This window comes from Protopterus annectens, chromosome 14.part0 (assembly GCF_019279795.1).
Source record: "Protopterus annectens isolate FY-2018-M chromosome 14.part0, PAN1.0, whole genome shotgun sequence".
NCBI classification, from domain to species: domain Eukaryota; kingdom Metazoa; phylum Chordata; order Ceratodontiformes; family Protopteridae; genus Protopterus; species Protopterus annectens.
Window position 1 is genome coordinate 435,651,427 of NC_056748.1, and position 15,252 is coordinate 435,666,678.

Below are 15,252 nucleotides of genomic sequence, written 5' to 3' on the forward strand. Positions count from 1 at the left end.
GGTATCTGCTAATGAATATAGATTTACTCGTTAAGTCGGTTGTTAAAATTGCACCATAACATACCTTTAATTATATTTGCTAGTTAAATGTTTTCTGTACTTTCAACCTGAATCAGTTGGGTAAATCAAGGCAGTTTTATTCAGCCTTTTTAATACCTTTATTGACACTTTAGACAACTAATAGTCATCCTGGCAACTTTTCTTTTTTTTTTTTTATTTTTCAGTTTTGTTTAGCAGGTAAGTAGACTAAACCAAAACTAACCCTTTAAAAGCCATGGCTTAATTATGTAAATGATAAAATAATGCATTCTATAACTGTATAATATGGTAGACAAATATTAATAACAGGTATTGACAAATATTAAAAAACGACTGAATATATATATATATATATATATATATATATATATATATATATATATATATATATATATATATATGGGTCTACTTCACATGACTGAAATTTCATTTGACTGAATTTCATTTGACAGAGATCATAATACTGAATTTTCAAAATACTGAAAACTCATTTGACTGAATGTCATTATACTGGATTGTAAGCCATAGACATGATGCGGTTTTCCCTTCTCTTGTGACTTGCTTGTGATAAAAAGAATTACTGTAACTTATAGCGCTGATTGTCTGATAACCAATAGTCATGTAGAAAGTGGTGTTGTAGTGTTTCTAAATGTGGGTATGTCTGTTTACATTTTTATGGGCAGTATCTCAAGTAATATGGCAGAAGTGTTGTGCATTCCTAGCAGTAGTGGCAGCGGTTAGACTACTGTAAGGTAAGTAAAAGGTATATGGCCTTTTCCCCACTCTAGTGCAATCCTGGAGTTAGTATATATAGTTGGGGCGGTGGGGGGTGTAGCCCCCCCCACCTAGTTTGGTTTTATATCGTCCGGTTTCTGTTAAGAGGGTATGTAAGTAGTTTTTAAGTTCTGGAAAGAGTTAGTCATTGGTGTTGTAAGTGCAAATGTCTATGATTTACAAGTTAGTATTCTGAAATTTAGCATTGTAAGGTTTCAGTTTTATAAGTTTCAGTCAAGTGAGTTTTCAGTATTTTGAAAATTAGGTATTTTGGTCTCGGTCAAATGAAAGTCAGTCAAATGAAATTTCAGTCATGTGAAGCAGACCCGTATATGTATGTGTCATCATCATCATCATCTGCTTTCGGCTGTTCCCGTTAGGGGTCGCCACAGCAGATCACCTGTTTCCATTTCTTCCTGTCCTCTGCATCTTGCTCTGTCACACCAACCACCTGCATGTCCTCTCTCACCACATCCATAAACCTTATCTTAGGCCTTCTTCTTTTCCTGTTACCTGGTAGCTTCATCCTTAGCATCTTTTTCCCAATATACTCAGCATCCCTCCTCAGCACATGTCCAAACCAACGTAATCGTGCCTCTCTGGCTTTGTCTCCAAACCTTCCAACCTGGGCTGACCCTCTAATATACTTATTCCTAATCCTGTCCACCCATGTCACACCCAGTGCAAATCTTAACATCTTTAATTCTGCCACATCCAGCTCAAACTCCTGCCTTTTTGTCAATGCCACTGTCTCCAACCCATATAGCACAGCTGGTCTCACTACCCTCGTGTAGACCTTCCCTTTCACTCTTACAGGTATTCGTCTGTCACAAATCACTCCTGACACTCTTCTCCACCCACTCCATCCTGCCTGTACTCTCTTCTTCACCTCTCTTCCACACTCACCATTACTCTGAACTATTTACTCCTAGTATTTAAACTCATCCACCTTTGCCACCTCTACTCCTTGCATCCTCACCATTAGTCCTGCTGACCTTCATTCCTCTTATCTCTAGAGCATATCTCCATCTCTCCAGGGTCTCCTCCACCTGTTCCCTACTCTCACTACAGATCACAATGTCATCTGCCAACATCATAGTCCATGGGGACTCCTGTCTGATCTTGTCTGTCAACCTGTCCATCACCATTGCAAATAAGAAAGGGCTCAGAGCTGATCCTTGAAGTAACCCCACCTCCACCTTAAACGCATCCGTCACTCCCACCGCAGACCTCACCGCTGTCACACTACCCTCGTACATATCCTGTACCACTCTTACATACTTTTCTGACACTCCTGGCTTCCTCATACAATACCACAACTCCTCTCTAAGCACCCTGTCATATGCTTTCTCTAAGTCAACAAAAACACAATGCAACTCCTTCTGACATTCTCTGTACTTCTCCATCAACACTCTCAGAGCAAAGATCACATCTGTAGTGCTCTTTCCCAGCATGAAACCATACTGCTGATCACTAATCATCACATCCCTTCTTAACCTTGCTTCTACTACTCTTTCCCATAACTTCATGCTGTGACTGATCAATTTAATCCCTCTGTAGTTACTACAGCTCTGCACATCACTCTTATTCTTAAAAATCAGTACCAAAACACTTTTTCTCCATTCCTCAGGCATCCTCTCACTTTCCAAGATTTCATTAAACAATCTGGTTAAAAACTCCACTGCCATTTCACCTAAACACCTCCATGCTTCCACAGGTATGTCATCTTGGCCAACAGCCTTTCCATTCTTCATTCTCTTCATAGCTATCCTTACTTCCTCCTTGCTAATCCATTGTACTTCATGATTTACTATCCCTACATCATCCAACCTTCTCTCCCTCTCATTCACTTCATTCATCAACCCCTCAAAGTACTCTTTCCATCTCCTCAACACACTCTCCTCGCTTGTGAGTATGTTTCCCTCATTATCCTTTATCACCTTTACCTGCTGCACATCTTTCCTAGCTCGGTCCCTCTGTCTAGCCAATCGGTACAGATCCTTTTCTCCCTCCTTAGTGTCCAACCTTTCATACAACTCTTCATATGCCTTATCCTTAGCCACCTCTCTCTTTGCCATGCACCTCATCTCCTTATACTCCTGTCTACTTTCTTCATCTCTCTGACAATCCCACTTCTTCTTTGCCAACCTCTTTCTCTGTATACTCTCCTGTACTTCCTCATTCCATCACCATGTCTCCTTGTCGTCCTTCCTCTGTCCAGATGTGATACCAAGCACCTTTCTAGCTGTCTCCTTTACTAGCTCTGCTGTAGTTACCCAGCTGTTTGGTAACTCTTCACTGCCACCCAGTGCCTGCCTTAACTCATCCCTGAACTCCACCTCACAATTACCCTTTTTCAATTTCCACCATTTGATCCTTGGTGCTGCCCTCACACTCCTCCTCCTCCTCCTCTTCTTGATCACCAATGTCATCCTACAAACCACCATCCTATGCTGCCTAACTACACTTTCTCCGGTCACCACTTTACAGTCTCCAATCATCTTCAAACTGGCCCTCCTCCATAAGATATAATCCACCTGTGTGCATCTTCCTCCAGTCTTGTATGTCACATGTGTATGTATATATATATATATATAAAATATATGTATATATATAAAATATAATATATGTGTATAGATATATATATATATATATATATATATATATATATATAAAATATATGTATATATATATATATATGTAGTCGCTTATCCTTCTGGCCCAAGTCATGAATAAAAAAGGTTAGAGGTGGACCAGTTCACTTACCTGCCAACAGTAACAAAAATAGTTACCTTCAGAGAACTGTTCAGCTAGTACTTAACAGTGACCTAATTCAGCCACCAACATAACACCTGAATTGAGCATTATCTGGCAGGTATTGTTATAGTGAATTAGAAAATGTGTGCAGAGAAGGGCGAGTTCTAATACTCGATAATTGTTTCCATGATTTTGAGTTGCATGTGGTAAATGTCTTCATGAAGCTTGATTATCAAGAGACAGGAAAAGAAAGAACAGATGTAGAAAGTTCCCTCCTACATCAGTACTGGTCAGCTGTCTGTCCCTATCCCCACCAGCTGTTAGTTTCCCTTACAGACTGATTTACTGAACCTTTAATTACCCTGACCTGCCTGCTGTCTCTGTGAGGCAGTAGTGAGGATAAGAGGCAACCAGTGCATTCCCTATATCCCCCCTACTAGTGAATAAGGACATAAAAGCCCTTTAATACCAGGCTCTATGTGTGTGTGTGTGTGTGTGTGTGTGTGTGTGTGTGTGTGTGTGTGTGTGTGTGTGCATGCATCTGCATGTGAGTGCATGTTTGTGTGTATATACACGTATGCAGCTAAGGCACTACAGGGCCTACTGTGTAGGCCAAAAGCACCTTTCATGAGTTTTTACCACTTGCTAATCCACTAGTTGTCAGTCAATGGCCAAAGCTCTCTCTCTCTCTGTCTTTCTCTATCTCTTTTCTCTTGAGATGGATAAGCTAACCTTGGACAGTTACTCTCATCCCTCAGCCATTTGCTGCAGTATCTTTATCCACTAGTCATACATGAGTTGCTGGGGCTATGGTCAGTGTTCCCTCCCTCGGAAGCATGGTGCCATCTTATGAGCAGTCTTTTTAAAGTAATTTCTTGGTGATATGAATAACCTTAAAACTGTTTCATTGATTTCTGGAGAATGCATCCAGATGTAATTGTATGCCATTATGTAATGTGCTTAAGCAATCGTGATAGGATGGCTTATATGTTTTGGTAAAAATTAAATCTATTTGGGTCTCTAGTCATGATGAAAAATGTAAATATTACAAAGAACATAGAGAAATAAACCTTAACTTGTTTTTTTCATGGTTTGGAAGGTAAATCTAGTAACCAAAAGTAGAAATACAACTCACACCAAAAGATATATGCGACTAAACCCGGTAACAATAAAGGCTCTCCTCCATATAAAAAAGGCAATAGTAGTTATATTCTCTCCGATATTTCTGGATATAGGCTATTATTGCCTTTATCCAGAAATATCGGAGAGAATATAACTACTGTTGCCTTTTGTATACGGAGGAGAGCCTTTATTGTTACCGGGTTTAGTCGCAGATATCTTTTGGAAGGTAAGTCTGTTTGAGTTTTGAAAAGATTGTAGGTGGTACAGTACACAGACATGTAAAACACAGTAGAATATTAGCCAGGAACACTGTTTTAACTCTCAGTGGTACAACTGATCTCATGTTCTAGTAGTTTATAATTGTTGGTATGCTGCCTTTGTACTGTACAAATTTATTTTAGGTAGCTACATTTACAAAACATAATGTAGGTTACAGCTATAGCCATCTGATTCTGAATGGAATCCATAGGCAGGGTGAGGAGTACAACTAGATATGTTGGGGTTAGTTTACATGGAAGGTTAGTCACAATAGTGTGGAACTGTACTTTCTGGGAAAGGAGCAATGCCTAGTAAGTAAGAAGCTGCTGTTTCATATTTTGTCACTTACCTCTAGTAACGATAGTCGGGGGAAATAAATGTTCCTGTTATTAACAAGCTTTAAATCAGGCAAGTATTTTTTTCTTAGTAGAAGATACTCACAAGTGCATACTAGAAATGCTGTTTATAAAAAGGCAGATAAGTTAAATGTTTTGTAAACATAATAGTAGTAAGAATAGTGTCTCCACATGAAAAAGACTAGGTAATGTGACATGGCAAGATTATCGTCTCTACCAAGTGAATGTAAAACTAATTAATTGATGGCCTACGCATACAGTGAACAGAAACATTTGTGCTCTATAGTTACTGTTTTGTTTCAGTGTGCAGTCAAGTATTTGTTTTCCTTTGTGGACTGCAATCCCTTACATGAATTAAGCAGTGATGCATGACAAGATGGATCTTATAAGGAAATAATAAACCAGCTGGGGTGCTGTGTGGCTCGACAGTATTAGCAAAGGGCTTACCCTCTGGAAACTCTGTCCCTATGACTCCCATCCTGAAGGGTGTCGTTGTCCTTAGAAAATAGCCCGCGTGTTTACTTTTGTTGATTATATTTTGTGTGCTGTGTAGTGCTTCTTTGTTTGTGCTTTTCTTATGTGACGCAATACTCATTATTTTCATTGTCAGTAGTGTATGTCAGTGTTGCATCGTAATTGAATATTGATTTGGTTTAATGTGAACGCATACTTTAATTGGTTGGAAAGGACCCATAAGCTATTGTGCATCCATTTTAAGAGACAGCTATTACTTACAGAGACCTTTGTTACAGCTGTATTTTGTTCACTACCTGGCTGAATGTAATGAGTTTTAGAATGTACTCTTTCTGTTACTGTCCTGGGTTACTGCTCATTTTATAAGAGCTGTACTTTTTAATTTATACACTATCAGAGTAAGTGGACTGGTATGGTTAGACTTAACGTTGGAGCTGGTGTTTGCAACCAGAACATAATAGAAGATGACTGACAGGGTGTCCTTGGTATGGCAGCAGTCATTGTGTTTGTAATTCATGCTGCTGTTGTGACAGCTGTCAATCAGAGAGTTAGTACAGGTGCTATAAACCTGGGTAACAAGTGTGCAGGGACAGCAGATGCTTTTTAACAATGGGATGGTAAAAGCCAGGAGCAATGCAGCCTGGAGGCAGGACCAAAATTCATACCAGAATGGGTCGAAGCTGAGCCTGACCTATTCCTTGCTGTTGCTGAAATGTAGTAGTCTTTATTTTTAATAAATGTAGTAACATGCATTAATACCTACTTACTAAGTGTGAGTTTCTTTTAGCAGAGTGACCTGGTTAAGTGACTTATGCATATTTGTTTCCCACTCTATGCTACTGGGGTGTGCGGGAATCAACCCTAAGGAATTCAGTCTATTGCAGGATGAAATGTAATACTAATTTATAACCTTAACCATTCCTACATTAGTGTTAGATGGCTAGTGCTTGATTTTAGTGTTATCTTTGCAATATTGTGCAGCTGTTTGATAATATTACCAATTCTGAGGTGGTGTAGTATAATACATTGTGTAAATGTAGTCTGGAATAAGGATTATTGCAGTGCTGAGTGAACAGAATGCTGTAGTAGAGTGTTACGTAACATTCTCTCATAAGGTTTGCCTGTATTGAAACCTTTTACAGATGTGTTATTAGCAGTTTAGTGTTTTGGATACACAGTCATGTTGTACGAATTGTGAGAAGCATTTTATAAACTGTGTTATGTTTCCAAAATGACAAAATGGACTACATTGACTCTGCTGGCAGGTAACAGTTAACAACCCAAAGCTTACTTAAGTGACATTAATAATACAGATAATTATTTCCTTTGCATTTTATTATGGGCGGGGAAACCATACAGAATACACCCATCTGGTGCCTGGAGGTTTCTTCCCTGTTGTATAGTACAGCCTGAAACACAGTTTTGAGTCATCTAAAGCAGTAAGGGTTGCAAGTAGGTTACAGGTAGCAAGGGTCAGCATTCATGAGGTTAGAATGTTAGCCACAGAGATTTTCTTCAAACTAAAACAACATCAACAGTCAAGCCACTTCAGATTTACTTCTGTGCCTTTTCTTTGTGGTCATTATAACACCTTTCTTGGATATTGAAAAACTATTGACCTTCTGGTCTTTTACATACATATATGATTAAGTTTTGTATGGCTGTCCAAATGTAGAAGAGAACATTGGGGAGTTGTCTGATGCTAACCTGAGAGCAAAACTGCGAAAGCTCAGTCATACAGTAGCTCAGGTGTCAAATGGCAGTATGTCAAGTTAGACTATGATGATTTTGTGCAATATCCATGGTAGCTGACACAGCATCTGTTATTTATTTACTGTTTGTTAACTGGGTTACAGTACTGGTCCAGAGGACCATTTTCAGGCTCAGCTCAGGAAATAACATAATGCATTTTACTATGCTGTACTATCAGTCAGTAAGTGTATACAATACTTAATGGTTAGTAATGCATTCTATAATTTCTGTTAGCAGAAAATATATACTGAGAATTTGCATATAGACAACAGATAATTGTCTTTTATTCTTCTTCTTTTTGATAAGGAATTTAGCAATGCTGGAGTGAGAGAGGGTGTACTGTGTAAGGGAGAAGGGTAACATTGTGCTTGCAGGGGAAGAGGTGACTCAAGGGAGGAGAAAGATGAGAATGAGGGGGGACGGGAAGGGTTTAGAGAGGAAGTGATTAGTACAGAATAGGGGGAAAATATTGGAGAGGGAAGTGTGATATTAGAAGTCAGTGTGGATTTGAGAAGTATTTCTATAGTGCAGTGTTTAAACATATAGTGGAGAACTTCAGTTTTAATTGACATCTTGGGATGAAAAGCAAAAGAAGGAAGCTTTTTGTGAAGAGAATTTTTTAATTTGTTGTCTGAAATTGTTGTAGGAAGCAATGATCAGGAAACATGCCTATCTGAGGCTCCAGCCTTGCCAGAGGATGTCCAAACACAGCTCTTTAATACTTCTTTAGACAAGGAGCTGATGTTTGAAACCTTAGCTTATGATGTTTTAAGAGGACAGAAGAAAGGAGTAAAGTCATGCAGGTAAGACAACTTTTTCATCCCCGCCTTGCCATAGTATGACAGAAACTATCCATCTAAGCCAGGATCCTTCTATCACAAGCAAGGAAAGTGTAAGCCAGTGAAAGACAAAAAAGACCCGTTCAAAACGAAGTGCCAAGAAGAAGGCTGGGGAAGGCCTGAGGGGGGCCCCAGGGGGCCTTTCTTCAGAAGGGAGCAACCATGACTAGATAGAGTGGCTTCCTCCATCCCAAACCGAACCCCCAACCTCTACAGCAGGATTGCTCTCAATGCCTTCCAGTCTGAACCAGCATCACAAGTGAAAGATGTATTCTCCAGATCATTGCAGAAGAATACAGACTACAATAGGAGAGACTGCAACATATGCCAGACATTCCTTGCATTACAAAAGACCATCAGTGTTGGGTGTACCCCATTATCTGGGAACATGTAGTGCAAAATATAATACAGCTGGTTCCCTCCTTAAAAAATCACAAGATTGTACTCCAGACTGTTCCTAGTCCCCAGAAAACTGGGAACCTGGAGACCCATTCTAAACACCAACTGTGGCACCTGCTTACCATCAACGTCTGACACAAAGTAGTTCTAGTAGTCTTTTTGCTGTTTAACAGATTGGATTTGCACATGGGCAAGTGAGTCCATTTGGCCATGTTTTTTCATTTCCCTTCTAGAGCTTTAACAGTACTTTCTGTAGCAGTGATTTTATTATGGATAGCAGACGGTCTTCACTTACCAAAGTATTTGATAATATTCTTTATCCCTGGTTTGAAGCCCAACCATTGAGCTGACACTGAGATGTTAGATTAGGTGTTGCCAATCCAATATCACTCAAATCACTCTTGTACTTTAATTTTCTGTCTAGGTCTCTTCTGGATGAGTGGGTCCATTCTCTATGGGGGTGATCTAGCCTGTCATGGTAGTAGGGTGAGTTGTAATTGGAGCATACAGTGGCCTGAGTAGTAAGTGGTAACAGACAGACACTAATTAGGAGACATCAGTACACTAGCTACCTCTGTTGCTGGCACCGTATACATTTACCCCGGGATTCATTAACACCTACACTAAGTGTACACCGTTCTGTGTGAAGACACGACACACCTTCTTCCTCCTAAATTTCATTTTCCTACTGATTATTCTGCAGCCTTAAATAAAGACATTTGGCTTTTCCCGGTTACGGGTCACCACACTGTAACTGTGGTCCGCTCATGATTGGCAGTAGATTTTTATGGTGCTGAGTTGCCAGCTCGATGCCCAGCCTTCAAAGAAGGCACACCCATTTACGCTCACATCTATCTGCATGTCTTTAACGTCACTCGACCGTGGGTAGGACATGCAGACTTGCTGTGAAGTGACAACGCTAACCTTTGCACCTATAGTTTACCACAAAGTGTACATGTACACTTACTGTAATCTTTCTGAGTGGCTACAATGCACAAAAAATGTGGTAGACATGTTCCTGAATACATATTGTGTACACTTGGTGTAGGTGTTAATGAATCTGGCCTTTAGCATTTCTTGATATGGCTAAACACCAACAAGGGTTTAGGAATCAGAATTCCTTAATTATCCTTTGGACTAGCTCTTGGTAGTAGACTAACCTAGCTCATCCCTTAGGTATTATATCCAAACCACTTAATACAACAATGTAACAATTTAATACAATACTACTGCCCCAACAGAATGTTATGTTCTACAGTAAAATCACTAATCATTATAAGCAAATCATTTAATACTGGAGATGATTTTCTGTATTCGAATAGTGTAGCTAAGCTATGGTACCACATCCATCCACCACTGAAATCTGTTCAGAATGCAGACTGATTTAAAACACAGCTAAATCTTCACCTATCAAATCAATGGATCTGCTCTTGTAGATCTCCAGGTGGCTATGTTGGCAAAGCATTTGTCTTAATGCAGAATCCTACACCCTACAACTAGTCTAGCCAATATAAGAGTAGTATTACTAGCATCTCTGAGCCACATAGTTTTGTGACAGTGCAAAAACCCTACCTCTATGCTTCTAATTTAACCCTATGATATATATATATATATATATATATATATATATATATATATATATATATATATATATATATATATATATATATATATATATATATATATGGATCTACTTCATATGATCGACAGTTCATATGATCAACAACATTTTCAGAGAGACCAAAACACCTAAAGCTCAAAACACCGACAACTCATTTGGTTGAAACTCATAACATCGGCACATGGCATTCAAAGCATTATGCCCTTTCCCCACTGTAGCGCCCACAATGGGGGGGTGTGGATGGCATAGCCCCCCACATTATTTAGATAAATATTGTTATCTTTGTTATAACTATCCACATGTATCTGTGAAATTTACTATGTATGTGAAGGGCTACACCACCCACACCCCCCATCTATTTATTCCAACTCCAGGGTCGCGCTACAGTGGGGAAAGGGCGTAATGCTTTGAATGCCATGTGTCGATGTTATGAGTTTTGAGCAAATTAGTTGTCCGTGTTTTGAGCTTTAGGTGTTTGGTCTGTCTGAAAATGTTGTTGATCATGATCATGAACTGTCGATCATATGAAGCAGACCCATATATATATATATATATATATATATATATATATGTGTGTGTGTGTGTGTGTGTGTGTAATTATGTATGAACCTGATTTATACTCCACCACTTAGGTACAATATTAACATTTTAAGACCTACCTAGCTCCTTCCCTCATCTCCATTTATTTGAATTTTTAAGCAGTAATCATATTATCTCTTATGTGTTTCACAAACCCACTAATACACTTCCTCAAATGATCAATGTTCAGCATCTGCTAATGCAGAAGTATCTTTTATACTGTAATAGATACTTTTATCTTACATGAATGTAATGTAATTGACAAATGAATGTGTAATTGTTAACATATATTACTTAATGTCTTTTCTATGTATGTTACCGAATGTCTTTTTAAAAATGTTTGTAATATGTTGGAATTTTTCTCCCAAGGTCTCCACTGAAAAAGGGGGTTTGACTATACCCAGTTGGTCAAACCTGGTAAACAAAAGAAAAAAAAAATAAAATAAATAAAGATAAAAAAAAAATAAAGGGATCCCCTCATTACTATAGGTAATTACATACCACATGGAGTCTATTATTTCTGCACAATGTCTGACTGTCATAGGCTCTTCTTGGTCGGGTTCATATGAATTGAAAAGTGCCAGTACAACAATGATCTATCCTCTCTATTAATTTTTTTTTTTTTTACTTTTCTGCCATTCTGGTTTCCTTTAAATAATGTAAGGACCCTGCATTTTGCAGATGCAGCACAAGAGAGAGTATCCCAGCCCTGACACCCTTTTAAGATGGACTGTACGTTTGTCCTTTTTAAGTCTTGAAAAAATACTGACTACAGTCTAAAAGACTTTTACTTGTCAGTAATCATAGCTATCTGCATTGGGACACTGAGCCCCCTTAATATTCCATGTAATTAGTGCAATGGGTACCTGAAAGTACTGTCCACTTGAGACTGAAAGTCACAAGGGTTGCAGAAATCCATTCACTTCTGTTCCCAAATATACAAATGCCTAAATGATTGAATGTGTGCTACACCAAAACATCCCTGAAATATGGAAGATAAAATAGAGATTACCCCTCTAAAAAGAGGATAGGGGACTGAGGCAAAGAAACACTTGTAACAAGGGAACGATCCCCTCCGTCAGCTAATGAACACAGTGTCAAGTTGCTCTTTAGCCAGGATGTATGTACACCTTCACAGACTCCTACCTTTGAGTCACATAACTGGTGATACAGAGTCTATTAAAGCATATAAAGTCTCAGTGCCTTGTTATACCTCTAAAATGCATAGTTTTAAAAACATTCAAATCAGATACACTATTCTGCCTCTTTAATTGCCTTTTTTCAAGTCCCCCAACAAGAATAGTTGATAATTTAAATAGTCACTTAACTCTCAATATTCAGCAGCTAGTCACAATATAAAGATGCCGCATACCTCTCAACTGTACAGATTTTTGCAGAATGTCCAGATTTTTGCTTCATATTTTAAGTCGTTTTTTCATAAAATTGTGGTTGTCTGAAAAATCAGTGGCAAATCATTAAAGATTGAAGTTAGAAAATAATGACAGACATTTGAGTTTCAGATTGCATACTCTTCAGAAACTGCATGCTAATGCAAAACCTGTTATTCTATCAACTGTCTAAGTTTGTAAGAGCAATATTTTAAAATTGTGCCTATTTTTGGGCCTTTGTCCCACTTTTATTTACTGCTTTGTTCAGATTTCTTACTCTAAGAGGTTGAGAGGTATGAAATATGGTCTTAGTCTCAAGGCAGAAGAACCAATTGGGTGCAGTACCTAAGTGAGAATGCAGCTGCCATAAATTCTTGACATGCAGTTTCCCCATAGCTTTCCTTTGCCTGCCACTCTAGACTTTTCTATGTAATTATTCTGAGAGGTAAGTTAAGTTTGTTGTTAGCCTGAGTGAAAACAAGAAAAAAAAGTGATTTATAGAATATGTATTATATTTGTTTAAATTGCCTTTACTGCTGTAGTAACCGAATGCTGTCTTTCATTAGACTAGCATCACACCTCCAAATCCTGTATTGCAAGTGAACCTGCCAAACAATATAAGAAACCCCAAGTAAAGGGGCAATTACAGTTTTAAAAGCTGCAGAATGCCAAAGTCTGTAACTATCCATATCACGTGTCATGAGAAAAGGTTCTATTTATTTTTATCTTAAAGCAAAATAATTCTTTCCTGTTTCTTGAAGCCACGGTGGTGCAGCGGTAGCATTGTCGCCTCACAGCAAGAGGTTCTCCCGTTCAATTCTCGGCTGCAGCGCCATCTGTGTGGAGTCTGCATGTCCTCCCCACGGTCGAGTGGTGTTCGAAAGACATGCGTAAATAGTCATGCCTTTGTTGAAGGTTCGGCGTCGAGCTGGCACCTCGGCACCGTAAAAATCTACTGCCAATCATTAGCGGACCGGAGTTCCGCTGTGGCGACCCCTAACCGGGAAAAGCCGAAAGAAGAACAACAAACATTTATTATTTATGCATTTGTTTTTTCATGATGCGACTCCTTTTAACTGCTGACTGCCACATCAGACTTCCATTGTAGCATTTTATATATAAACACTAAAACTGCAGTCAGTGAAAAGCGGTATATCAAAGGAGAAGCAGTGTATTTCTGCAAAGTGTGCTCTGTAATTATTGTATTTCATTAGATGTTCACTAACATATAACAGTTGTCAAGTTAAATATCCAAAGCAAAGTATCATATTTCATATTACCAAATAAACAACAGGGACAGAAAAGAAAAATGCGTGAATTTTTCTTAAATCATGCAGGTTGTCATGTCATTTGAGATTTGAAGACAGCTATTGCTGTTTGTAAGGGAACAGTACTTATCACAGCTGTAGTCAGTTGTGTTTGCAAAGATGAATGCAGTCTGCACAGACTGCGTTTTTAAAGTTTTCACAAACTAAATGGTAAAGCAGAAGACCAAACTGTTGGTGCCAGTTACGTGGACTTTATTCCTCTGTATAGTGTGCTATTTTCAAGGACAGGATGTAACTTTTTAAGAATGGCTCCTACTTGCCCTTATCATTAAATAATACAGTTCATTGTCTTTCAGTCAGTTGTCTTTAGTGATCTGAATGTCCAGCCTGTGCTCTGAATGTACTGGTAATTCCCTTATGTCCATTATCTGTAGCCATATCAATTGAAAATACATTGTGGCCATTGTTTTAAAAAGAATAGAAGTAAGATGTACTATTTACACAGGATGATAACCTTGCAGTCACAACCACAGAAATGTTATTTGTCATATCGTATGCTTTAAGCAGTTTTTGCAAAGAACACCCAGTTAAGGGTGCCTTATTATCTTTACATGCAGTAAAAATGTATATTTATATAGATACAGGGTGTCTCTTATTGTGCATCCCAAAGCAGGCTATGAAGTAAGTGTCTTGCATAATCCAGTGTACACATGCAAACTGCTACACACACACACACACACACACACACACACACGGAAAATAAATGTACTAGTTTTATATGAAAGGAATTGTTCCTGAAGACACTGAGAAGTACATTCTTGTTTGTTTATTTTGTTTGTTTTTATTTCCATGTGAACACGTAGTGGGAGTACAGGTATCAAGATGGCTAGATGGGAATTTGGCTTAGTATTTTAAGGATAAAACCTGACAGTCAGTGCAGCACTTTTGATGCTATAACTTCAGCTATGATGTACTGTCTTATGTGACATGCTAACCATCAAACCCTGATGCTGATGTTAGTCAGAGAGATTCATATTATCCAATAAAGCTGAGCTGAACATGCCAGCATGGTATTGTTGCGTCTGTTTATTTTAATATATATATGTGTATACTTACCTTTAATAAGTAGATTACTGTTGTGGGTACAAATACAGGTAGTACAGCAGTTTATGTTCAGTATAATTCTACCTGGATTGGATAGAATGAGTACAGTTTGAGAGTGAGCATCTTTACAAGTGACCGTTACCATTTTTGTATAATTGACACTGGCTGTCTACTCCTGCTCTCAGCACCTGAACTAAATGCAGTACGTAATGTAATTTTTAGTAAAATTTCTTGCATTCATCTAGAGTATCCTGAGTCCCATGCCATGATTTACTCCCAGGTATTTTTAGGGGTGATATAACCTCAGATGATTATTTTCCAGACTGTTGGTGCATTTTAACTGCATTTTTATGTCCTTTGGGTACTCTTCCATTGAATTGCACCATTCACCTGTGTGCTACTTTTAATCATGTCCCCATAACAGCATATTTTAGGTGGTATACATGATGCTAGTACTTCATCTACAATAGTTCTGCAGATGCTGGCATGTTTTATTCATTTTCTATTACCTAGAATAAAGAT

The 15,252-nt window shown here is 38.4% G+C and overlaps 1 protein-coding gene across 1 annotated transcript in view; it reads left to right on the forward strand.

The window, feature by feature from the left end:
* Positions 1-15,252, forward strand: part of USP54 (ubiquitin specific peptidase 54) — a 1,304,502-nt gene that overhangs the window by 582,859 nt on the left and 706,391 nt on the right. The gene's annotated exons all lie outside the window — the stretch shown is intronic.